Here is a 25067-nt window from a genome sequence, read left to right as displayed (position 1 = left end):
TTAATCCGACCATAAATGAGCACTTTGAAGCACCTTTAATATGCCAGAACTGGAGACTAAAATGCAAAAAAGCAAGACAAGTTTCTGACCACAAAGAGTTTACAATATTCAACCATCTGCCCCCAACTCGTGTGTGTGTGTGTGTGTGTGTGTGTGTGTGTGTGTGTGTGTGTGTGTATAAAAAAGCTGACCTTCAAATTATACAACACTAAGTGAAGAGGAAAGAGGCAGTTCCTTGTTTCTTGTTCTACATAAGATACTCCTGCCCTGCTTTCTTAACTTACTCTATCATCAGGAGAAGCACAAGACAGTGTGCTGTGCTACACTGAGAAGAATGCTAGATTGGAAATCGGAGGACTTGGGTTCCAGTTTTGATCCTGCTACAGGTTATTTTCATTGTTTTAGGTAAAAAAATCTATTCTCTCCAAATAAATTTCTTCATCTGTCAAAATGAGGGGCATGGACTAAATGCCCCTCCAAGGATTTTAAAAATTCTGAATCTTGGGTTTTGTGGTCTGGTACTTGTGTGTGATATATTATTATTAACAATGGATCATGCCATTTGAAAATTATTTCTCAGAAGAAAAACTCTTAGAAGGATTCTAAATGTATTAGCTATATTATACATATAAAATTATTGTACTTCTTAGTAATAAGAGGAAAATCTCTTGCAATATGCAACATATTTTTTTATGTAACTTATAGTTGAACCAAAATCTCACAACTGTTTTAAAAAATAAGTCTGCTGATACAGAAATGTTTAAATGACTATCACAAAATGTAAGGAAGTATTTTAAAAACAAAAAATTAGTTCCCTCATTAAGATTATATAAAATAACCCCTAGCCATAATACACATTCAAAATTATAATCTACTTTATTCTTTTGAAAATAATTTTCCTGTTATCTTTTTTTTGGTCAATCATCATTATTTCCATCAGTACCTCTCCCTCTTTCAAAGAACCATCCTATATTACAAATATTCTTTATGAACCCAAAGGGGGAATCAGCACATCTTTTTAATATTATCAAAAAAAAACTTGAAAATATATGCAATGTATATTTGTGAACCTTTTGCCTCTGCGAAGTAGAATGGTGTTATCTTCTCATATCTTTTCTTTCAAGTCATGGTTTTTCTTCATAATTTTGCAATATTCAGTTTTGTAACTATTCTTTCACTTTTTATGTAGTACTCATTAGTAATTTCCTCTCTCTGCTTACTTCATCTTCATCAATTCATATAGATCTTCCCATATTTTCTGTATTTATCCCATTCTTCATTTCTTACAGCAGAATAATACTGTGTTATATTCATGTACCACAATTTATTTAGCCATTCCCCAGTTTTTTCCCAACACAAAAAAATGTTGCTATATTTTGATGTTTATTGGGACTTTCTTCCTATACATGGCCTCCTATACATTGGGGTATAAATATAGTTAACAGAAATTTTTTTTAATCAAAGGTATTATTATTATACATTTTAGTTTCTCTATATGTAGAACTCTAAATTGCTTTCAAAATGGTTGTACCACTACAGATCTCTGATTGGCTAAGATGACAGGAAAAGATGATTACTTTTGGAGGGAATGAGGAAAAACTAATAGGTTGCTGGTGAAGTAGTGAATTGATCTGACCACTCAAGAGAAATTTGGAAATATGTCCAAAGGGCTATCAAACTGTGCATACCCTTTGATCTAGCAGTGTCTCTACTGGGCCTGTATCCCAAAGAGCATAAAAAAGGGAAAAGGATCTACATGTGCAAAAATGTTTGTAGTAGCTCTTTTTGTAATGGCAAGGAACTGGAAAATGAGTGGATGCCCATCAGTTGGAGAATGGCTAAATAAGTAAAGGTATAGGAATGTTATAGACTATTATTGTTCTATAAGAAACGATCAGCAGGAAGATTTCAGAGAGACCTGCAAAGACTTATATGAACTTTATGCTAAGTGAGTAGAGCTAGAACATTGTATACAGCAATAGCAAGATTATACAATGATCAATTCTAATGGATGTAGCTCTTTTCAAGAGCAAAGTGATTCAGGCTGGTTCCAATGGTCTTGTGATGAAGACAGCCATTTGCACCCAGAGAGAGGAATGTGGATCACAACATAGTGTTTTCACTTTTGTTGTGTTTGCTTGCATTTTGTTTTCTTTCTCCTTTTTGATCTGATTTTTCTTGTGTAGCATGACAATTGTGGAAATCTGTATAGAAGAATTGCACATATTTAACATATACTGAATCACTTGCCATCTATGGGGGAAGGGAAAAATTTGGAACACAAGGTTTTACAAGGATGAAATGTTGAAAATTATCTATACATGTTTTGAAAATAAAAAGCTTGAATTTGAAAAATTGGTTGTACTGATTCACAGCATCATCAACAATATAATTCCCACAATTCCTCTAACATTGATTAGTCCTATATTTTGTGATTTTTGCCAATTTGCAAACTAAGATGAAATCTTTGGGTTATTTAGATTTATATTTCTTTCAAATGGCTGTTAACAGTTGGCAATTTTTCTTCTAAGAATTGCCTCTTCATCTCCCCTCACCATCTATCTACGGGGAGATTTTTGGTTTTATATATTTATCAATTGTTTATAAAGATTTTCTCCCTACTGTACATATTTCATTTGTTATCCTAAGTAGATTAATTTTATTTGTGCAGTAGCTTTTCAGTCTCATGTAATCAAATTTGTCTATTTTATTTTTTAATTAATTATTTCTTATCTCTTATTTGGTTAAGAATATATCTCTTACCCATAATTGTGAAAAGTGTATTATCTCTTTCTATTTCAGTTTTTATTTTTATTTTTGTAATATAATCTTTAATACTAAGTTCATGTATCCATTTAGAAGGTATTGTGGAATATGGTATTAGGTGGCAGTCTAATTTCTGCCAGACTGTTTTCTATTTTCCCAGCAGTTTTTATCAAATAGTAATTTACTTTTTCTCATTTATCAAACACTAGGTTATTAAGTTTCAACATTTTTGAATTCCCCTTATCTAGTTTGTTCCATTCATCAATCTATTTTTTAACCAACAGCATATGTTTAACAACTTTATTTCATCAGTTTGAGTTCCAAAAGTATCATTCCCCTTTGTTCCCACCTCTTTTCATTTTTCCTTTTGATAATCTAGATCTTTTATTTTTCCAAATGGATTTTCTAATTATTTTATCAAGTTCTGTAGAGCCCAGCTTCTTAAACTTCTAAACCCCATATGGATTCTCATAACTCAATATGGAAGTCACAGAATTTTCATTTATTATCAGTGCATGTTTGATTTGAATACCTATTTTATATACTTCATACATGGGATTATATAAAAATTTCTCAGACAACTAAGAGCCAAAAGTGGAAAAAAAAACTTAAGTAGAGGACCCCTTTGATAATTTAATTGACCTTAAAACAATAATCTAGATTATCATTTTTATTATATTGACACAGGTCAGCTGTTAGCGCTGAATAGTCTCACGAAGTATTTTGAGTGCTCTTATAGGCTGATTTAAAGATATCTTATGTATTTTGTAGTATTTGGATTGAGATTTCCCTATTATTGCCTTTTTTATTTTGCTATTATTATATTAAAATGCAGTTGATTTAACAACTCTGTTAAAGCTATTATTTCAATGAGTGTTTTCTTTAATTCCCGAAGATTTTTAAAGTAAGCTATCATATCAAATATGGATAGTTTTATCTCCTTTTAAACTATCTTTATGCCCTTAAAAGCTGCCACGTGGTAAAGTAGATAAAGTACCAGGCCTGGAGTCAGGAAAACTCATCTCCCAGAGTTCAAATCTAGCTTCAGATACTTATTAACTGTGTGACTCTAGGCAAGTCACTTAATCCTGTTTGCTCCAATTTCCTCAACCTGTAAAATAAGCTGGAGAAGAAAATGGCAAACCATTCGAGTATTTTTGCCAAGAAAACCCCAAATAGGGACATGAAAAATCAGACAACACTGAAAAACAACTGAAAAACACTGAACAATAATGCCTTTAATTCCCTTCTATTTGCTATTGCTAAAATTTTTGGAACTGTATCAAACAAGAGTGGACATCCCTGCTTTACTGCCACATTTATCATAAAAGGTTCTAGTTATACCTATTTTACATGACCCTTGATTTTGGTTTCAGATATTTTTAATGATATTTTTAAAAGGTCACTTTATGCCTATATTTTGTAGATTTTTGAGGATAAATGAACACTGCATTTGTTCAAAGCCTTTTTCCTTAAGACTTACTGAGGTAGTCAAATAGTTTTGAATGTTTTTTGTTTATATGTGATTAATTATGCCTGACTTTCCATGAAGTAAAACATCCTTGTGTTCTTGGTATAAATCCAAGTTGGTTAAAATGAACGATTCCTTGGTGAAATGCTTTGGTCTGATAGGATTTCATTTAAAATTTTAAAATCTTGATTACTACCTATATGAGCCTGGACAAGTTACTTAATCCCTGTTTCGCTTAGTTTCTTCAACTATAAAATGGGGATAATGCTAGCACTTACTTTCCAGGATGGTTATGAGAATTAAAAGAGATAATAATTGTGAAATATTTAGCACAGTATCTGGCACATAGTAAGTGTTATACAAACAAGTATTCCCCTTCCTTGACTCTTATTCTCTGTATTTTCTTTTTTTTTTTGTTATGAACTTAAATAATTTATCAAACACCAACACTTTAACATCCAAAAGAACAGAAAAGAGGATTAAATATAAAATCAAATTTCTATCATATACAGTTTAAGTTTAGATTACATCCTACAAGATAATAACAAAACTGATATTTTTCTCTTGCTCAAGTTCCTTTTGCTTATTTATATTTTTTCCAGTATTTTTTTTTCTATCATTAAGTCCTCATCTACCAATTCCCTCCTCACTACTGTTTCCTAAAAAACTATGGATCTAAGCTCCTGTTCAACATCTTCAAATGGGATGTCCCATAAGCATTTAAAACAATACCCTTTCAAATACCATCACTGTGGTAGGCACCACTATTGCTCTAGAAAATTGGAAATGGAAACTTCGAAGTCAGTCTCTCTTATGTCTGAATCAGTTTCCCAGTTTTACTGATTCAATTTCTACAATATAGCGTGTATCCAAAGTTATCTCTGCATTAAAACAGCCACTACCCAGGTCAGATTCTAATCATCTTTTATCTAGACTACTACTACTGTAACATACTAATGGGTTTTCCTGTTTCCCCTCTCTTTCTTCTCCAATCTGTCTGCTATAAAGCTGCCAAATTGGTATTTCTAAAGCTATCACAAAACTGGATATGGGAAAATGTCTCAAATTTAAAAAAAAAAAGGGGGGGGGGTTTGCAAAAAATAGACCACGGAGACCAACTTCTGGGAAAATTCTACAAAGTATCACTAAAGACATGGTTGCTGAATATCAAGAAAGATAAATGTTGATTACAAACAGCTAGCAGAGTTTCATCAAGAACCCATCTTGGCTAAAAATCAAGCTCTTTTTTATTTTAATGGGATTACTAACTAGTAGGTAAGGGGAAATGCTATGGATGGATTGTAACTGGAATTTAGAAAAGCTTCTGATAAAAGATATCATGCTATTCTTGTGGATAAAATGGAGAGATTCAGAACTGGATGAATGGCTAGATTCCAAAAGAAGGTGTTCATAGTTCAATGTAAACATAGAATGATGTCTTCAGTGAGGCTCTGAAGGGAATCTTCCCTTTTGCCTGTTGCTATTTTTAACATTTTTATCAATGACTTGAATAAAGGCACAGACAGCACACTTGTTTGCATTTGACACAAAGCTAGTAGAGATAACTAAGTAAAGCACTGGACTGGATTTATTAAGATAAATTTAATAAGCAAAATAAATGTAAAGTCCTGCACTTGGATACCAAAAAAATCAACTTCATTCACAATTACAAGATGGAATGGGAAGCATGGCTGGGGATATCAGTTGTCCTGAAAGATTTTAATAGAAAACAAGTTCAATGTAAATCGCCAGTGTGATGTGGAAGCCAAAACAAAAACAAAAACATTGATTCTTTACTAGGCTGTATTAAAGGAAGACATAGCAACCAAGAAAAAAAGTAAACAATAGTTCCATTGTACCATGTCCATTAGATCTCACCTGGTCTTTTTTAGTTCTAGGTACCACTAATAAACTAGAGAGAAAATGAGTGCAAAAGATGGTAAAGGATCTTGAGTTCTTATCACAGAAGGATTTGGTTAAAGCAAACAGGGATATTTGGTCTCAGAGGCCAGAACCATTAGTAGTGAATAGAAATCACAGAGATCCAATTAATTTTGATGTTAGAAAAAATTTTACAACAATGTGACTTGTTAAAAAAGCAGAATAGGCTGGTAATTTACCACCTCCTCCTTCCTTGGAGGTCTTCAAGGATAAGCAACACTAACTGCTTGATGAGCATACTAAAAGGTTTCTTCTGGTGCTTGGGTTTAACTAAATTGGGCTCCCTCTAACTCTCAAATTTTATGATTATATAAAAACAAATTTTTAACTATCATCCTCCTGACCCCAAGAAGCTCCAGTAACTTCTCTTGGCTCTATAATTAAAACATAAATTCTCCAGTCTGGCATTTAAAGGCCTTTACAATCTTGCTTCAACTTACCTTTTTGCCTCATTACTTGTTCCTTCATGTACATGTACACACACAATACATACACACACTCGTCCAAACAGTATTCCAAATAGATCCAGAAAACACACCAGAATTAATCTGGATGGTGAAATCCAAACAAGATCACAATGACTTACTTTTCCAGCCCAGATCAATGTGGGGAAACAAAAAAGGCTCTGGGCACTGGGGATGGCAATTTGCTAATGACTTACTTTTCCAGCCCAGATCAATGTGGGGAAACAAAAAAGGCTCTGGGCACTGGGGATGGCAATTTGCTAAGAGAACTATTTGTAGAGCATTCCGGCACAGGAGACTGTTGACCAAAATAAGAAGTTTAAGACCTTTATATCAGGATGTCTGTAGACTCATAATAGAGCACTTCAATGAAGATAGGTACCCCCTATCCAATTCCAGGGCAAAGATCCATAGCATACTGATGAAAGTTCTTATTTTCAGAGGTGGCATTCCCAAGTGGGGAGGCCCTGGGAAGTGAACTAAAAAAGAAGCAAGTTCAGAAGTGAGCATTAGCAGCAAGCAAGTGGCTCTGAAATCTACAAAGGAATAACCATGGCAAGAATTTCTAATCCAAGAGAAATCCATGCTTCTGTCACTGAAATAGCAGTTTCCCATCTGAATCCAGCAACATTCTACTATTGCCAAGAACCAAACCCAGGTCAGAAAATCACATAGCTTATACCAAGGAGGCAGCAATAAAACTTTACTCTAGATCAGACCATTGTGGGAACACTGAAAGCTTGCAGATTGCTAGCTTAAGCGTACCCTGATAATCATTATAACCCTCCAATTCTTCAAAAAGCAGCAACAGATCAGCCCAGATGTCTCCAGAGAGGCACAATGCCTGGCCCTAACATCAAAGCCAAAGTCAAAGGGGAGAGGGAGGAGGAAGAAGAATTTCACCATAAAAAGCTATTATAGTAACAGGGATGTTCAAGGCAAGCACAGGAATATTCCAAAGTATCTACAAGCAAAGCCTCAAATAAAAATACATTACATGTACAAATTCGACAAGAATTCCTGGAAGAAATGAAGCAATAATTTTTTTAAAAAAAGTTAAAAATACTTGTCAATGAAATGAGAGTTCTAGAGGGGGAAAATTGGAAAAGAAATGAGTTACAGAAGAAATTATTGGAAAGGTAATTTAACAGTTTGACACAAAAGATACAAAACCTTGGTTAAGCAACAAACTCCTGGAAAAATAGAATGGACTAAATAAAGTCAGTGACTCCATTTGACAACAAGAAATAATAAAACAAAATCAAAAGCAAAAACAGCTCATCTAGAAAACAAATTGAGAAAAATAATTAAGAATTATTTGACTACCTAAATGCCATGACCAAAACAATAACCTCATTATTTCATAAAATCTTAAAAGAAAACTGCCTGGATTTCTAAGAACCAGAGGGCGGAATAGAAATAGAAAGAATCTATGGTAACCTTTCAAAAGAATATCCAAAATGAAAACTCCCAGGTGCATTTATAGCCAAACCCATAGCTTCCACGTTAAAAAACAAAACCAAACACCAAGATCAGATATGATTCTTAAGGACAAAAAGAGGAATTTTAATGAAATAGAGGATTTCCAAGCATTCCTGATATAAAATCCAGAGCTGTGTAGCAATAGTGAAGTCCAAACACAAGAGTTCAAAGAAACATTAAAAACAAACAAACAAACAAACAAACAAGATAAAGAACCAAACATAAACTGCTTACATTTTAAGATGAAGAACTGATACAGGTATTTCCACTGAACCCTTTCATTAGGGGGACACAAGAGTGACTAATTAAAGAATGATTCTGTTATGTCCTGATAATCTTAAGTATCTTAAGATACCCTTTGATCCAACAGTGTCTTTACTAGATCTGTACCCTAAAGAGGTCATAAAAAAGGGAAAGGACCCACATGTGCAAAAATATTTGTAGAAGCCCTTTTTGTAGTGGCAAGGAACTGGAAAATGAGTGGATGCTCATCAGTTGGGGAATGGCTAAATAGACTATGGTATATGAATATAATAGAATATTAGTGTTCTATAAGAAATGATCAGCAGGAAGATTTCAGAAGGCTTGTAGAGACATGAATTGATACTAAGTGAAGTGAGTAGACAATAGAACATTGTACATGGCAACAATAAGATTATATGATAATCAATTCTGATGGACATAGCTCTTTTCAACAATGAGATAATTCAGATTAGTTCCAATGGTCATGTGATGGAAAGAGCCATCTGTATGCATGGAAAGCACAGTAGGAAGTGAGTATTTTTCACTTTTGTTGTTTGCTTCTTTGTTTTCTTTCTCAATTTTTTCCTTTTTGATCTGATTTTTCTTGTGCTGCATTGCTAATTGTAGAAATATGTATAGAAGAACTGCACATGTTTAACATATAATGGATTACTTGCCATCTAGGGGAGGAAGAAGGGGGAAGGGAGAAGAAAAAACAAGGTTTTGCAAGAATGAGTATTGAAAATAATCTATGTACATATTTTGAAAATAAAAAGCTTAAAAAAAAGAATGCAGAGAGGAAGAACAATACACTGGAGGTGGAGCAGTGGGTAAGAGAAGGTGAGAGTGAATCATCTCACAAAATCAAGGTGTACATGTAGACATGTACATAAACATGGAGGAAAGAGCTGTGGAAGAATTGGCTGACCCATGTACTTCACTGTCATTTGAACAAGTTAAAAAAGGGAAACAGATACACTTAGATTTGGTAACAAAAATACAACTTACTTAACAGGAAAACCAGAGAACATGGAATGAATGAGAGGATATTTTAAGAATATCACAAGCAAAGTAAACATATGGTTTCAGTCATTATCTGACCCTTCATGGCCCCATTTGGGATTTTCTTAGCAAAAATACTGGAGTGCTTTGCCATATACTTTTCCAGCTCTTTTTATAGATGAGAAAACTAAAGCAGATAAGGTTAAATGACATGCCCAGGATCACACATAGCTAGGATGATGCCAGATTTGATCTTGGAAAAATGAACTAGCTTATTTCAGGCCTGGTTCTCTGTCCAACTGGCTAAATTAACTCTAAGGATGTATAAAATATAGCTCCTTTTGATGTGGCAAAGAATGAAAATCTGAGAGGACACCCATAAACTGGGTAACAGACAAACAACTTAATAGTATATAAATGTAATATTTTTGTCTCATAATAATGGAATTAGTTTCAGAGAAATCTAGGAAGACTTGCATGAACTGATTAAGAGTGAAGCAAAGAAAACCAGAGGAAGAATCTGTACACTGACAGCAAGCAATAAGGACAAATAGCTTTAAAAGAATTAGAGATTTTGATCGGTGTAATCTTCAGTCATGATTCCAAAGGACTAATTAATGGACCATACTACTCACTTCCAGATAGAGAAAGATCCAAATTGTAGAATGAGCCGTGTGTGTGTGTTGTGTGTGTATGTAGTTGGAATGGTAGCTTTTTCTTTTCTTTTCAATAGCAGTGGGAGAAAGGAGATGGGAAGGAGGTGGATTTCAGCTGACTTTTTTAAAAATATAAGTTTTTTTTAAAGAGCAGGAATTCATCTTTTGTACTTATATTTGTGGCACCTAGCATCATGCCTAAAATGCCTAACACATTTTAGATACATAAATTCATTCTTCTTGACTGATTCTAGACAAACTGGATTGTTTGCTGTTCTTCAAACAGGATTTTCTGTTCCTTTGTCCAGGCTAAAAACAGAATTTTCTCCCTCCACACCTCCCGCTAGAAACCTATTTCCTGAAAATTTTTAAGCTCAATTCACAGGTATCCTGATCCTTCCAGTTTTTAATCCCAACCCTCCCTCCCTTCCCTGGAAATTATTCTGTATACATTTTGTATTTCATTTTCTGCTAATAGAATATATGTTCCTTGAGGTTTCTGTATATGTCTTCTCAGACTTAGTACATTTAGTACCTGGCACACAGCAAAAGCTTAATACTTTTTGAATGAATAGATATGTACAATTTTGCTTTTTTCTTAAATTTTCTCATGGATCTTGACGTTATTTCACCTCATTAAGATGATCTAACATTATACTTTCTGAAAAAGAAAAACTCAAAATACCACAAGACCACAATCATGGGCTATGAAATGTGTACTGCATAGCTCACATGTGTCTATATATGTATAAATACATATATAATTTTTTATTTACATAAGTAAAATGACTTTATACTCATGTAAAACATGACTTCTTTTAAAGGTAAAAGATAAATCACTTATCTTCCATTTGGCTTCACTCCTTTTTTCTTGATGTTACATTAAAGTATGCTTATATAAAAAACTAAAAACATAACAACTTTGAAAAACATTCATTATCAGAAAAAAATTCAGAACAATTAAAACAACCCAAGACTATTTCTTAAGACCTTACCTATCCTATCTTTTTCATACTATTCATCAACCCCCCGAAAAAACTGAATTCATGTTTTTTAAAAAAAAAAAACCTAGCAAAATAAATCCCAGCAAGCAAAGCTGAAGTCTCTTGTTTCAATATTTATATGCATGGCAATTAATAACAAACAATAGTGACTATGGGTCTATTTGAAGCAGCTTGAAATAGTAGGAAAATGTGCTTATTTTAAAATTCAAACAATCAAAATTTATGTGATTATTATCCTTACATCCATAGACCAGGCTACAGTTTATCTATCAAGTTCTAGGGAGTTTTGAAGATCCACAGATGGAAGTTAAATACCTTTACTGCTCCAAAGAATAGTGTCAGAGAAGAAATCTGAACTCAGTTTTTTTTTTTTTTAAAGTAAAATTTTATTCCTCTCTCCTCAATTAAGTATTAAAACAATCCTTAATTGTCTCAGCATCTCCTACAAGATTAGTAGGGTATTCCTGAGAAATGACAAGTTGGCTAGGACAACCTGACCTTGTCACATCGTTAACAATGAAAGTGGTCTTTGTTTGATGTAGCTAATAATAATCATTCATCTTTGTAATGCTGGCCAATTAGATGGCTTCTGTTCTGTTCTTTGTTCTATGCTTATCAAAATGTATGTATTGCAGCCTTAATCAGTGGTCACATTCCCCTTATAATGAATGACAGCTAGCTCCAAAAAATTTTCCTTAACATTTGTTTTCTTTTAAGTTTTGAGTTCCAAATTCTATTCTTTTTCTTTCTCCTTCCCTGAGATGGCAAACAATCTGACATAGGTTCTATCTGTACAAATCATGCAAAACATTTCCATATTAATAATTTTGTACCTGAATAACAAAAAAGAATTAAAGTGAAAAATAGTATGCTTCAATCTATATTCAGACATCACTTGTTTCTCTGGAGGCAGACAGCATGTTTCATCATGGGTTCTTTGGGACAGTTTTAGATTATGGTTTTGCTGAGAATGTGCTAGTCATTTACAATTCTTCACCTTACAATATTGCTGTTGCTGGGTACAATGTTCTCTCTGCTCACTTCACTTTATATTAGTTCCTATATGTCTTCCCAGATTTTTCTGAAATCATCTGCTTGTCATTTCTCATAATACAATAATATTCCATCACAATCATATACCACAACTTATTCAGCCATTCCCCAGTTGATGGGTATCCCCTCAAAGTCCAATTCTTAGCTGCTACCAAAAAAGTTGCTATTCCTATTTTTGTATAAGTGGGTCCTTTTTTTTTTTTTTGGATCTCTCTGAAATCCTGAACTAACAATGGTATTTGTCGATTCAAAGGGTATGCAGGAACTCAGATCTTAACTCAAGCACAGCCCTCTATTTACTACACCATACCGTCTAGATAATCCCAGGGCCTGGATCTGAATCTTGACTCTGCCACTTATTGTCTGTATATAACTTCTCTGGACTTCAGTTTCATGTCTAAAAAAGTGAAGATAATGAACTGGATGATCTCAAAGGTTCCTTTCAGAAACATAAGGGACCTATGATCCTATTATTAAAGCTATGCTTTCAAATATTTTAAAAACTGGGCAGTCAAATATTCTTTCAAATTTTCTCAATTTTAATAATAAAAGATTACACATATACATCACAGTGTTAACAAACTGATGATAGATATAACATTATTTAAATTGAATGAAATAACATCAACAACCAAATATGACCAAATTGTTCATTTTTGAGAGGAAGTACAGAAATGCTTTTAATAACCTAATTAGAGTTGAACAGCAAAACAAGACCAACACTAAAATTATCATAGAGAAATAAGAAAAAGCTTTATTTATTTTAAAAATTCATATTAGAAGTATTTAAAATATTCATTTTGAAATTTAAAAAAATCTATCTGGGACAAGACTGGAAAACTAAGAAAATAAATACAGAACTGAAGACAGCTGAAGAAAAGAAATGAAATTTTCAAGGATGGAATCAATGACATTTTTCTTGGGTACAAGTTTTTTGTTTGTCTTCAACATTTGTTTTTGTAAGATTTTGTGTTTCAATTATTTTTACCTGATATGGATTAAACATTTATAATTCTTTTAAATATATTTCCCTATCTGTCATTTAAATTGTAAAAATTGAAGATGCCAATTTTTAGACTTAGATTAATTTCTCCTAGGGAGTATTTTAGTTTATATTTTATAGTATAAAATTTATACTTTATAGATAAAAAATAAAGTGACTTGACTTTTTCAGTTTTCCAGTCTTCACTGTTTTGGCAGAATGTTGCAATAGCAAAGCTGTGCATTAGGAATCAGGAATCCTAGGGTTCTAGTCTTAGCTCTGCTGCTGACCTTGAGCAATCTACTTATTTCTCAGCTTCTGGTACCTCAACTGTAAAATGAAGATTATCCAAAGACATCCTTTAGAGCTTTAACCTTTCATAATTCTAAGCCTACTGGTTATTCTCTGCTTCTTAATTTCCAATTCCCCTCACACTCTAAAATTCTTCCAATTTGTTCTATCCTTACTTTCTAATTTTTGTTTCTCTGCAACTATTTCAATAGTTCACATGCTTTAACCAGGTTTATCTTTTGGGATTAAAAATTCTTCATGAAATCAGTTCTTGCTTGAGACCTGGATTTATTTCTACAAAGTGTATCAAAAATATCAGAAATTAAAAATAACAGAAATTATGGTGGTAGTAACCATGAGCCAAGAAAAGATATTCTCTGCATATACCTGTAAGTTGTATTTCACGCTAAACTGCAATTATCATTACAGATCTTTCACTGATAGAAATATTATACAGAGGTCATAAAATAATTAACAAAATGTAATCAACTCAACATTATCCACATTATTTGAGGACAAGTGATGTCATGGATAATCTAAAAACGGTGCTTTATATTTGACTTATCATATGCTATATGAGTTTGGAGACAGGCTTTATTTTCTCCATTATGTGTCTGTTAAGGTAATGAAAAAAATAAGTTTCCATTTCCTAAAAATTTGACCTGTCATATTTCAGTTAGCAAAGGAAAACTAGTCACTGGTTTGTTTGTTTTTTTAAAAATAAATCACTACATATCATTTAAGTAGTGTATATGTATATAACTCCTATGTATATAAAGAATAATTGAATTAAGAACTGACATTTTTAAAAGCTGTCAAGAAATTTTGTAACAGTTTCAAATGAAGTTATGTTTACTCATTAGTTATCTGGCAAAGTGGTATGGAAAAAACACAGCTCATCTGGAGTCAGAGCATCTGGGTTCAAATTCCAGCCCTGTCAATTACTATCTGTGGGATCTCACACAAGGCACTTAATCCCTGTGGGCTTCAGTTTTCTCATCCATAAAAAGAGGATGCTGGAACCTATCACTTTTAACTCTAACTCTGACCCTATGGACCTTCTTGGATATCCATTCTCTATATGTAAAGTAAGAAAGTTGAACTAGATTGTCTCTAGTTCTTCTTGTTCTAGATCCTACAAATTAAAAAATTATTTGGGGAGAAGGGAAGGAAAACAGCCCTTAAATTCTAGACTAATACTTATAAGCCTATATATTCACTTTTTATTTATATGTATACGTATGTTTATATAGTATATATTTACCTATATAAGATTCAAGAAATTCTACATTCTTCTAGAAGGCAGGAGTCCTTTTGGCACATAGGGCAGAAATGTAAAAGTATAAATTTAATTAGGCTATTATTTGTAAGTCAAAATAAAAGATTACCTGTACTTCCAACCCAACTAGCTGGTTGATCTTTTATGATGTTTTTCCCTTGGTTTAAAATTTTGCTTTTTACTGGGAAAAGAAAATAGTTAAGAGTTAGAAGTCAAGAAATAAGTAACTTATTTTATTAATGGTTATAATACCAAGGAGTTTGTAGGAGTTATCTTAAAGACTTTTTCCCCCCTTTTCTTTCTTTATTGGGAGGAGGAAAAGGGGAAGCTATATATCAATGATATATATTAGCAAAGGAGAATTCTTTGTATAGAAACTACTTCCTCAAATGAAGTCTGAACTTAGTCCTTAAGCCTGGGACTGAGAAATGGAATGAATAACTTTCCATGTTCAGATAACTAATATAAAGTAAAAGGAAACACTTAAATCCAAGGCTTATTTACTTTAAAGAAAGACAGCTGCCTATGCATATTCCATGCGGATTCAAATTGAAAGATTATGTAAATTATGGAAAATATTATTGAAAAGCTATAAAATGATGGTAACATCTATCACCACAAAATTGTTTGTGTGTGTGTATGGGGGGGGGGGGAAGAGGGGAGGAATTACCTTACAATGGTGCTGTGAGCAATTATGTTTAGTTTATAGCAGATCTTTTTTGAACAATAAGTCATGATGTTTCTCCTAGCTTTTAAACTATATGAAAAGTGACTTGAGAAAAATCTAAATTTCAAAAGTATTTCTATGCCAGATATTCTTAAGACTTGCTTCTTGAAAGATTTTAGAGAATAAATAGAGCAGCGGACAAAGCATGTGCCTTGAAGCCATAAACCCAGTCTCAGATACTAAACCTTCCTAGCTGTCTGACTCTAAGCAAGCCACCCAATTCCAATTGCCATCAAAAGAAAAAAGAGGAAATAATTATTTTACATTCTATAAGTTCCTGTGGGGGAAAAAAATTGTTAACATTCAATTCAATAAATATTTATTGTGCGGCTTCTGTTGTTAAACAACAAAAAATTTTTTTAGATCTCTTTTGGAGAAAGACTAGAAAAAAAGAGCATGTTAAATGACTCCAGAACAAATCAAGAATACGATAAGAATAGTTTATATGCAACAATTTACATAACATTAGCTGGACTGACACACAAAAAATAAACAAATAAAAGAAGTTAAAGAGTTTTCTGTTCCCAATGGCCTTTCCTATCTCTATTTAAAAATTCCCTTTCTTCTCAGTATTCTTTTCCCTTAAGGCCATTCAAGGCAGCTACCTAACAGGATCTTACAGGATTACTTTTTCTTTTTTCAAGGATTTACTTTCAAAAATCAGCTTCATAATAGTCTAGAAATCAACACTGTACAAAGTAAAAACTAAATCATTTGCACTTTCCTTACACAGGGCAGAATTAAAGCTCAATTATATGGCTTAGGAATACATAAATAATTTAAGGGAAAACAAAACAAAACAAAACTGCTGTCTTCAGACAGAATAGTTACTACGTAGCTGACTTCCTTAAAAATCTTTGACTATCTGTATACAAATGAAGTCAGAAAGAAATGTCACTTGTGTAATATCCTCAATTTACAGATGAGAAAAAAGGCCTAGAAGGCTTACTCTACTCATCCAAAATTACATAAGATTCTAAAGGGCAGAGTTAGGATTTTAACCCCACATTGAAACAACTCCTATATCTTGCTGGTTTTCTTCCACAATACTTCTTGAATCTTCTATCTACTCATACAGTTATGACCTACTTAAGATCCTCCTATTACCTATTGCCTAGATTACTATAAAAGTTTCTCAATGAGTTTGTTTCAAGTATCTCAATATTCCAGTGTAAATCTATTCAGTAAACTTTCTCTCAAACCATTTGAATAATGGTATTAAATACCTGTTTAAAAGTACTTCACAATCTTACCCTAACCTATTATCCCCGCTTCCCTCCCCTCCTTTCCCCTCCCCTTTCCCACAATCTCTAATCCAACCAAACAGCTCTTTCAGTTTCTCTTATTTCTTTTCACTTGCTTTTGCATTGAGGCTCTTTGTGCCTATAATGCTATGCTCCTCACCTCCACTTCAAGGAATCATTTTCTTCAAAAAGCTCAATTTTGAGTATTAGCTTTTAGAAGCCTCCAACTGCTAGGGTTCTCTCTTTGTAACTACTTTGTAACTAGTAGCTTTGTGTTTATACTTTTTTCAGTAAATTGTCCCATTTTTTAAATTTGAATTTTGGTATGAGGCCTGGCAAACAGGATGTACTTATTTGTTGTTTGGTCCTTCCTCTTAGAAGAGGATCAATGGTATTATAGAGTGATCTTGAATTGCTAATGAATTAGATTTAATTACACAAAGTCTCACTCTCTCTTCCAGTCACAGAAGTCCAATTTGGCAAGAAAAATGTCAAGATGATTGACCATGGCTCAGAATGCAATGCCATACTAAAAAAAAAAAAAAAAAAAAAAAAATTAATTATAGCTTTTTATTTATAAGTTATATGCATGGATAATTTTACAGCACTGACAATGCAATGCCATATTTGATGTCTGACTAAGCACTCCAAAGCACCTGCTTCAGTCAACTTCATGACCATTGAACAAATTGTTCTCATCCACTGGGTGGTCTTTACATGTTTGGGGTAGACATCCTATTAACTCACTGATGGATTTGAGGCTTGTTACTGTCAACCTGGTTAAACCCATCTACCAAGAAGTTTTTAATAGGGTGTGCTACATGCTACAGATTCTTGGAGCCAGGTGAATACCAAAAGTGGATGAAGAAGTCCTCATACCAGAGGTACTGGTCATATTTTAACAACTAACTCATATGTCCTGGGTCCCTAACAAGGGCTTAGTAAATTCTAATTTCCAAATCAATGTTCTTCTCAATACACTGCATACTCATTCTAAAAAAGAAAAGGCCAAGTGAAAAAACTAATGAAAACAACGGCTTAAGAGGTTTTTTTTTTTTTTTTTAAACTAGTTCAAACATTCTTTTTTCACAAAACAGGGTACTGATGTTATAAATTGACTAATGAAAATACTTTAGTATAATTAACAAATTCTTCAAAAATAATGACAAACTATTACAGTCAGCTCATAACTAGTCAGTCAACAAACATTTATTAAGTGTTCACTGTGATATGCACTGGGAATATAAATTCTCAAGGAGTCACATTCTAACGGGGCAGAAAATATCCAAATACCTAAGTACATAAAAAAACACATACATGGGGTAGAAAAATAAGGTGGGGATAAGGAAAGACTTCTTGTAGTAGACAGGATTTGAAGTGAATCTCAAAGGAAGCTTGGGGAAAAAGGAGGATTTGAAGGTGAAAAAAAATGGAATTCCTCCAGGAACTAGGAGCAGCCAATTCTGAGGTGGAGAGCCAGGGGATGGATCATCCTATGTGAGGAACAGCAAATAAGCATGCCAGTATAGGTGGGTTACAGAGTAAAGTAAAATGTAAGAAAGGATCCAGTTTGTGAAAGATTTACATGTCAAACAAATGTTTTCCTTTTTTCTATATTTAGGAAAATCACTTTGGCAACTGAGATGAGAGATTATGGTAAGGAGACCTGATAAAGGGAGATCAATTAAAGACCTACTGCAACATTCCAAGTGAAAAGTGATAAATATCTTATAATCTATCTAGAGCTGGATGAGTGAAGAGAAGAAATAAGAAAAAGAGCAGAGGGAAAAAAGTACTATTTGACAATAGAATGGTTATGTACCATAGATGCAAGAGCTGAAGATGATACCCAAGTTGGGGGTAGCCTCAATAACAATACATTTTGGACGAGGAAAGGTTTATATGTGTCTTGGGGAAGATAAATTTCTGTTTTGGATATATTTGTTTAAGTTTAATTTGTTTAATAGAATAATCAGTTTGAGATGTCCAAGGAGGATCAGGTGTGAAAAAAGGTCATTAGATAGAACAATTGAAAGATCATGGTTAATTTGGAGAAGGCAATTTCATTTGAATAATTAAGGGCCAAAAGCCAGATTATAGACAGTTTATAAGACAAAGAATAAGTTGAAGTAGCAACTGTAGAAGACTTTCTCAGGTAATTTAATCAAGGAGGTGAGGACAGCTATAAGATAGTAGTATCAAAGATGGGGTACATAGAAAAGACTGAATATGAGATATTGGGGATGAGACTAGTGACCATTTGCGAGAAAAGTAAGTAGGGGATTAGATCACTGGTGCATGCAGAAACATTAGTTTTGGCAAGAAGGGCACATCTTTTTGGCAGACAAGGTGGAGCGGATAACGGAGGAAGATGTCTGAGTGCTGTTTGTCTTCCACAACATTTTTTGAATCTTCTATCTATTCATACAACCTACTTAAGACCCTCCCATTACCTACAATATTAAAGAAAAGTTAGTAATAATTCTATTATTCCAATGTTTTTTAAAAGTCAATTTAATTCAGCTTCTATGATTAAAGTAATCCCCCCCCCCAATTTTATAACTAGCTATGAAAAACAAAAGTCTGCCTCCAAAGTCAAATTGGGAGGGAGGAAAAATGCCCTCTCCCCCATTCTGAGTATATTACTGCAACAAGAATATCTTGTCTGCATGTACTGAGACCAACAACTGTTTGCAGACAATAAATAGTTAAGAAGGAAAAAGATTTTTAAAAGCCAAAGTAAATAAGATGATCTATTAGATATAAGCACTGACCAAAAACATTTAACATAGTTGTGGGAAAAAACAGAAACATTTTGTTTCATAACATAAAAACCTCTTTAAGGTTTAATTAAGTCTTATCAACTAACAAGCACTTATAAAACAACCACTGTACCATGTAAAGAGGATTCAAAGACAAAAAACAATTAGGCAAGAGAACAAGCATTTATATAGCAACTACTTTTTGCTAGGCACTTTGACACTTCTGCAAAAGAGATGCTACTCATATCTAAAATACTAAGGCAAGGCAAATAGAAGCTAAATGAATTGACTAGAGTCAAAAAATTAGTAAATAGGGCTATTCTGAACTCAGGTTTTTCTGACTATAAGCCCAGTTTTCTATTCACTGTGCCTCTAGATCAGAAAAGATTTTCACTATTGTAAGCCATTCTTTGAAAAGGTTAACTACCGAACACCTTTCAAATATTCAACTAAGGAATGACCTCCAATATTATATAAACAATATTAACAGCGCCATATTAATAAAAATGTCACCTTTATAACCAACATTCCTTTAGCTTAAAAACACAACCCTCACCAACTTCCAGTTTTATAAAGGTATCACAGATTTTTTATCTGGCATTTTATTCCTCCAGATACAAAACAATATTAAACATACTTCCTGGTTCTTCAGTAAATCTTTGCAATTTATAACACTGCCTGAGATTAAAAGACTTGATTTTTAGAAATAAAAGTCATATAGTTATCTTAACTAAATTTCATCATGCTACAGTAGTTGCAAAGTCTTTATTATGTACTCAGCTCTGGGGAAGGAACTTGTTTCCTAAGAATTAAATATGCATTGTGTAAGATGATCTACACACACATAAAAGAATAAGTATTTAACTCATTTGGCCTAACTTATCTCTCAGCTTGACTTTTATAAATGTTTTTTTCTAAGTAGCCTGAATGTTTCTCACAAATGCCTTTAAAAATAATTTAAAAGAATGATGAAACATTTTATTAACATCAGGGTTACATTAGATTATCTATTCCTAGTAAAAATAAGATTCCCATTTTTTTAAATTAGGGATAAATTCATCCTTTATGTTATATGGCATATGATATGCCATATCAACTTTCAGCTGTATTTGATAAAGAGAAAAAATCAAGGTAAGGTTGCTCCACAGTGGATTTCTCTGTTTAAATGTTATACTCACTAGCTGATCGGACAAACACTTTAGCAAAAGGCAGAAGAGCTCTTATTACCCTTTCATTATCAAAGAGCTTACTAGTTTAGGAAAAGAGAGCTATATTAAAGGAAGAAGTGAAATGCCAAATGACCAACTATTTGAGCTGTGCACACTACAACATATATTTGTTTAAATAATACATAAACTCTTAAGAGTCTACTTAGTTTCTAAAATAATAAAGTGTTGTATTCTTTGTCCACAGCATACCCACCTCAAAAAATTTTTTAAAAATTTCTATGATTATATAACGAAACTTTGAGTTTTATTATAAACAAATAGAAACAAATCATTGCTCTAAACTAGAAACATACCTTTCTGAAACACTCATTTCAAAGAACTCAAAAGCTAAAAGTAAAATAGGGCTGTTTTGACTATTATGAAGTTTCAATCTAGAGTTGCCATTTTTATAATGATAAAAACTTTACAATCTTTACTGTTTTAAAGTATACATTAAAAAAATTCTACCTGGGGCAGCCGGGTAGTGCCCAAGCTAGGTGGCTCTAGTGGATAGAGCACCAACCCCGAAGTCAGAAGGACCTGAGTTTAAATCTAATCTCAGACACCTAACACTTCCTAGCTGTGTGACCCTAGGCAAGTCACTTAACCCCAGTTGCTTCAGGGGAAAAAAATTCTACTGAAAATTTATATTTTACTGAAAATTGCTTATGACAAAGTCATAAGGATTTAAAGTCATAAATCATTTATGTTACTATAATGTCTAGGGGATATTTCTCCTGCTGATAGCTACTGCATTTTCAAAGCAGAGAAGTGGAGATAGGGGCTGGAGCTGTGATTTCATTGATACAGGAAACTTGGGAAGGTGATGAAAACTCTACCAAGGAGAGTGAATGCCATCCTAGGGCACTGGTTAATTTGCATAGGATCACACAAGCAGCATGTGTCAGAGGCAGGTTATCCAGGTCTTCATAATACTCTATGTACTCTATCATTCTACCTCTCCAATGTATATTAAAAACACTAAAAGAAAAACAAACTCTACTAATTTACGACCTAATTGTCTCTCTGTAAATTACTTATTTAGAACTGGGACAAAAGCAGTGAAAGTTGGTTTTAGCCTACAGTTGGTAAAAATAAAGAGAATCTGGAGGCTAGAAGAGAAGCACCTGAGATGCACTTGGGGAGAAGGGGCTTGTAAAGAAAGAGCTGCAACAGAGGCCTGGGGAGAAAGGTCGAGGTGAGGGTTCTGATAGGAATAGTAGGAATGGGAAGGGAAAGAATTAGGCCTCAAGACTCCTCACCTGTAAAATGACTGGCTGGGCGATATAAACTAAGTCTCTTTTACTTCTTACTATCTGGTCCTAAAATGAGGTCGTCCTTCCTCTTACAATCATATCAACCAGTGATTAGAAGGATGGAGAGGATATTTTGTGGATGGGGGAAAGTAAAAACCCCCAAAGATTCAAGTTTTATTAGGAAGGAAAGGGAAAAGAAATTCTAAGCTCTACCCCTTTTGTAATGTAAAAGAGAAGTCTTGAAAGATAATCATTTATGTTTTAATGTGAATTATCAGATACCTATCTCAAACTTTCAAACCAACTAATTCTTTAAGGCATTTAAGAATTTTTGGTAACTGCTTTTTTTCTTTATACAAAGTGTGACTAGAAATTCTAATTACATAACAACTGTAAAGTCTCAGATATACATGCCAAGCATGGGATGGGGAAGAGGGGGGAAATAGGAGACATTAAAATCATTTTATAACTAACTAGATACAAATCAAACACACGGAATGCATGACATTTTGGAGTACACATAGAATACTAATAAATTCTTCATTCAATAGAGTGAATACAAAAATTTCTGCCTGGAAACTCATACACTGGGGAAAATAACGTTTTGCATTGTCTAATAGGAAAAATATAAAATACAAAATAACAGATTAATAATTTACTAATAGTAAATGCAGTTGGGTAATAAAGTTTTCAATTGAAAAATTTTATAATAGATTTTTAAAAGATCTTAACATTTAGTACTTTCTATCGTTAGGCATTTTTAAAAATTCTTGAGGAAAAGCAGAACACTTCATATGGTGATAACTGCCGATTAGTTTCCTTGGGGTAGGCTTTAGTAGTTATACAAAGTATACATTCCATACTGATACACAGCAATGTTTTTTTCTTGAATTAGTTAATTAGCTTTTAACTAAATGAACTCAATTAAAAAAAGAAACTTTGTAGGACTACAAACCTGGCTTACAATAATTCTTACATTCCTACATAAATTTCAGAGAATGAAGTTCCAAACTGTTTAACAAATAAGATTCATCTGATTTTGTAAAAGACAATGTGATTACTGATAACTTCTGTCCCTGCAACATCTAAATTAATAAAGTCACTGCTTTATAACACTTAAATAACTGTACATATCAAGAAATTGAACTATGCAATACTAAATATCTACTGTAAATACTAAATAAATGTCCACTGTACTCATGATTAAAAGAGTAGAAAGAAAAAACAAAGATACATTTTCAAAACTAATCTTTCCTGAATTCTACCAAAAAGTCTGACCTTCAATAGTTTTCACAACATAACATTTTATAAATTTTACCTATGTCCTCTACAGAGGAACACATACGATTTATTATACATGCTTTTCTTCTACAAATTTAAAATACAATTTTGTAATGATTACACCATCTAATGCTTCTGTGGATAAAATGTTAAGACAATGTTCAGGAAACTGATGTTTTATTTACTATAGTTAATAATGATGAGTTAATGTCAAGAATATTTCAGTAAAAGTTAAAATAATTTATTATACTGGCAAAAACAAAGGCTTTAGAGTCAGAAGGACCTGGGTTCAAATGTGAGCTATCACGTACTGCTTATGTGACCTTGGATAAATCACCTCTGATCTCATGTCCTCATACGTAAAATGAGGGGATTGTACTAAACTGCTTCTAAAGTTTCTTCCAACTATGATCTCTACAACAAAAGACATCATTTTAAGTTAGTAAAGTACGAAAACTTTTGATCCATCCTACTAGCCAAGTTAGCATTTCAGTGTTGTGACATTAGTTTCTATTAATGGCTAAAAAGGCAACTTCAAAATTACAAACAAGTTTCATTTTCAAAGGTAAACCCTATTCTTTTAAAAAAAAAAAAAAGGAATCAAAAGTTGGGGAAGTTCGCTGGCAGGAAGGGAAAGCTTAACTTTAGGTACAGTTCAAAAGCTTAATTCGACTTAACTTCCCTCTAGGAGGAAGAAATTTAAACACAAACAAAAAAGCACGAAAGCAACTTCAACGCTGCTTCCGCTTGCAAACTACTCAGTGAAAAAAGATAAATTAAATTCCTTTTTTTTCCAACCCAAATTGGAGGCTTATCCGGACACAGAAACAGGCCAGATCTTCTCTCCAGTCCCACAGAGGGGTAAAACCCCAGCAGAATTTAGGACCACCCTCCTAGGCATTTAAACCAATCCCCTCTTGAGGCGAGGCCATCCTACCTCTCAAACCGGTGAGGTCCGCTCGGACCTCACTAAATTAATCGTAATCCGAGGCACAAATGATTTGAGTAGGGTGACAGGGGGAGGAGGGCACGCGGAGAGGGGCAGGTGGCTCGGCGGGTTCACGGGCGGCGGCCTCGGGGAAGGGGGCAGTGTTTACACCTGTCACGAGGAAGGGGCGAAGGGTGGGGAAGAGAAAGCAAAGCTCCCAACTTCACAACTGTGCATATCTGTGTCTGTGTCTGGTGTGTGTGCGTTTGCCTTTTTTCCGAGGGAGCGGAAGAGGAGGAAATCAGGGCAGGTATAGAGGAGTTGGGAGCAGGAGAAGGGCGAGGGCTGGGTCCAGGTGGGAATGGGGCCCAGTCGGGGAGGGGGAGAGATCGCCCCGGCCCGGGGCTGGAGAATAGGGGCGCAAGGAGTGTCAGGGCGGCGGCCGGAGCTTCCGCAGCACGGTGCGGGGAAGGAAGCGGCCCCAGCCCCGGCCCCCGAGGACGGGCTCGCCCGCAGGGCCGCAGAGCCACTTCCTTCCCCGCACCCCCCGGGCAGGAGCCCCTCGCCGCAGCCGCCACCGCCCGCCACTCGTCACTCTCGGCCCATGCCCCTACCACCCGCGGGTCGGCCGCGGAGACCGCGCGGCGGGAGTTTCCAGCGCCGCGGCAGCCCCGACCTCGGAGGGGAGGAGACCCGGCGCGGCGGCCGCTTCTTACCTGGCTCCTCCAGGGCGGCCGCGATGGGCATGGCTCGGGGCCGGGGGAGGAACTGGCTCCTCCGGGGCGGAGCGGAGTGGGCGACTAGGGAGGGTAACCTTCCCGCCGCCCTCTCAGCGGAGCGGCGCCATCTACACCGACCTGGACTTTCAGCGCCGCCGTGGTGCCCCCATCCCGCTACCCTCCGCTTGCCGCTGCCGCCGCCGCCGCCGCCGCCGCCGCCGCCGCCTCCTCCTCCTCCGCGGAGATTCCCCCCTCCCACTCCACACATTCTCCCATCATGCAGCGGAGGAACCGCCGCTGGGGCCACG

At 34.6% G+C, this 25067-nt stretch overlaps 1 protein-coding gene across 1 annotated transcript in view; it reads right to left on the bottom strand.

The window, feature by feature from the left end:
• Positions 1-24909, bottom strand: part of AFTPH (aftiphilin) — an 86815-nt gene extending 61906 nt beyond the window's left edge. The window contains 1 exon segment of the mRNA XM_051975387.1: positions 24757-24909. The gene's annotated coding sequence lies outside the window, so the exon portion shown is untranslated.
• Between the last annotated feature and the right edge of the window lie 158 nt (positions 24910-25067).

The sequence above is a fragment of the Antechinus flavipes genome, chromosome 2 (assembly GCF_016432865.1).
Source record: "Antechinus flavipes isolate AdamAnt ecotype Samford, QLD, Australia chromosome 2, AdamAnt_v2, whole genome shotgun sequence".
NCBI classification, from domain to species: Eukaryota; Metazoa; Chordata; class Mammalia; order Dasyuromorphia; family Dasyuridae; genus Antechinus; species Antechinus flavipes.
The sequence above is the reverse complement of the archived record's forward strand: the minus strand, read 5'-3'. Positions and strand labels throughout refer to the sequence as shown.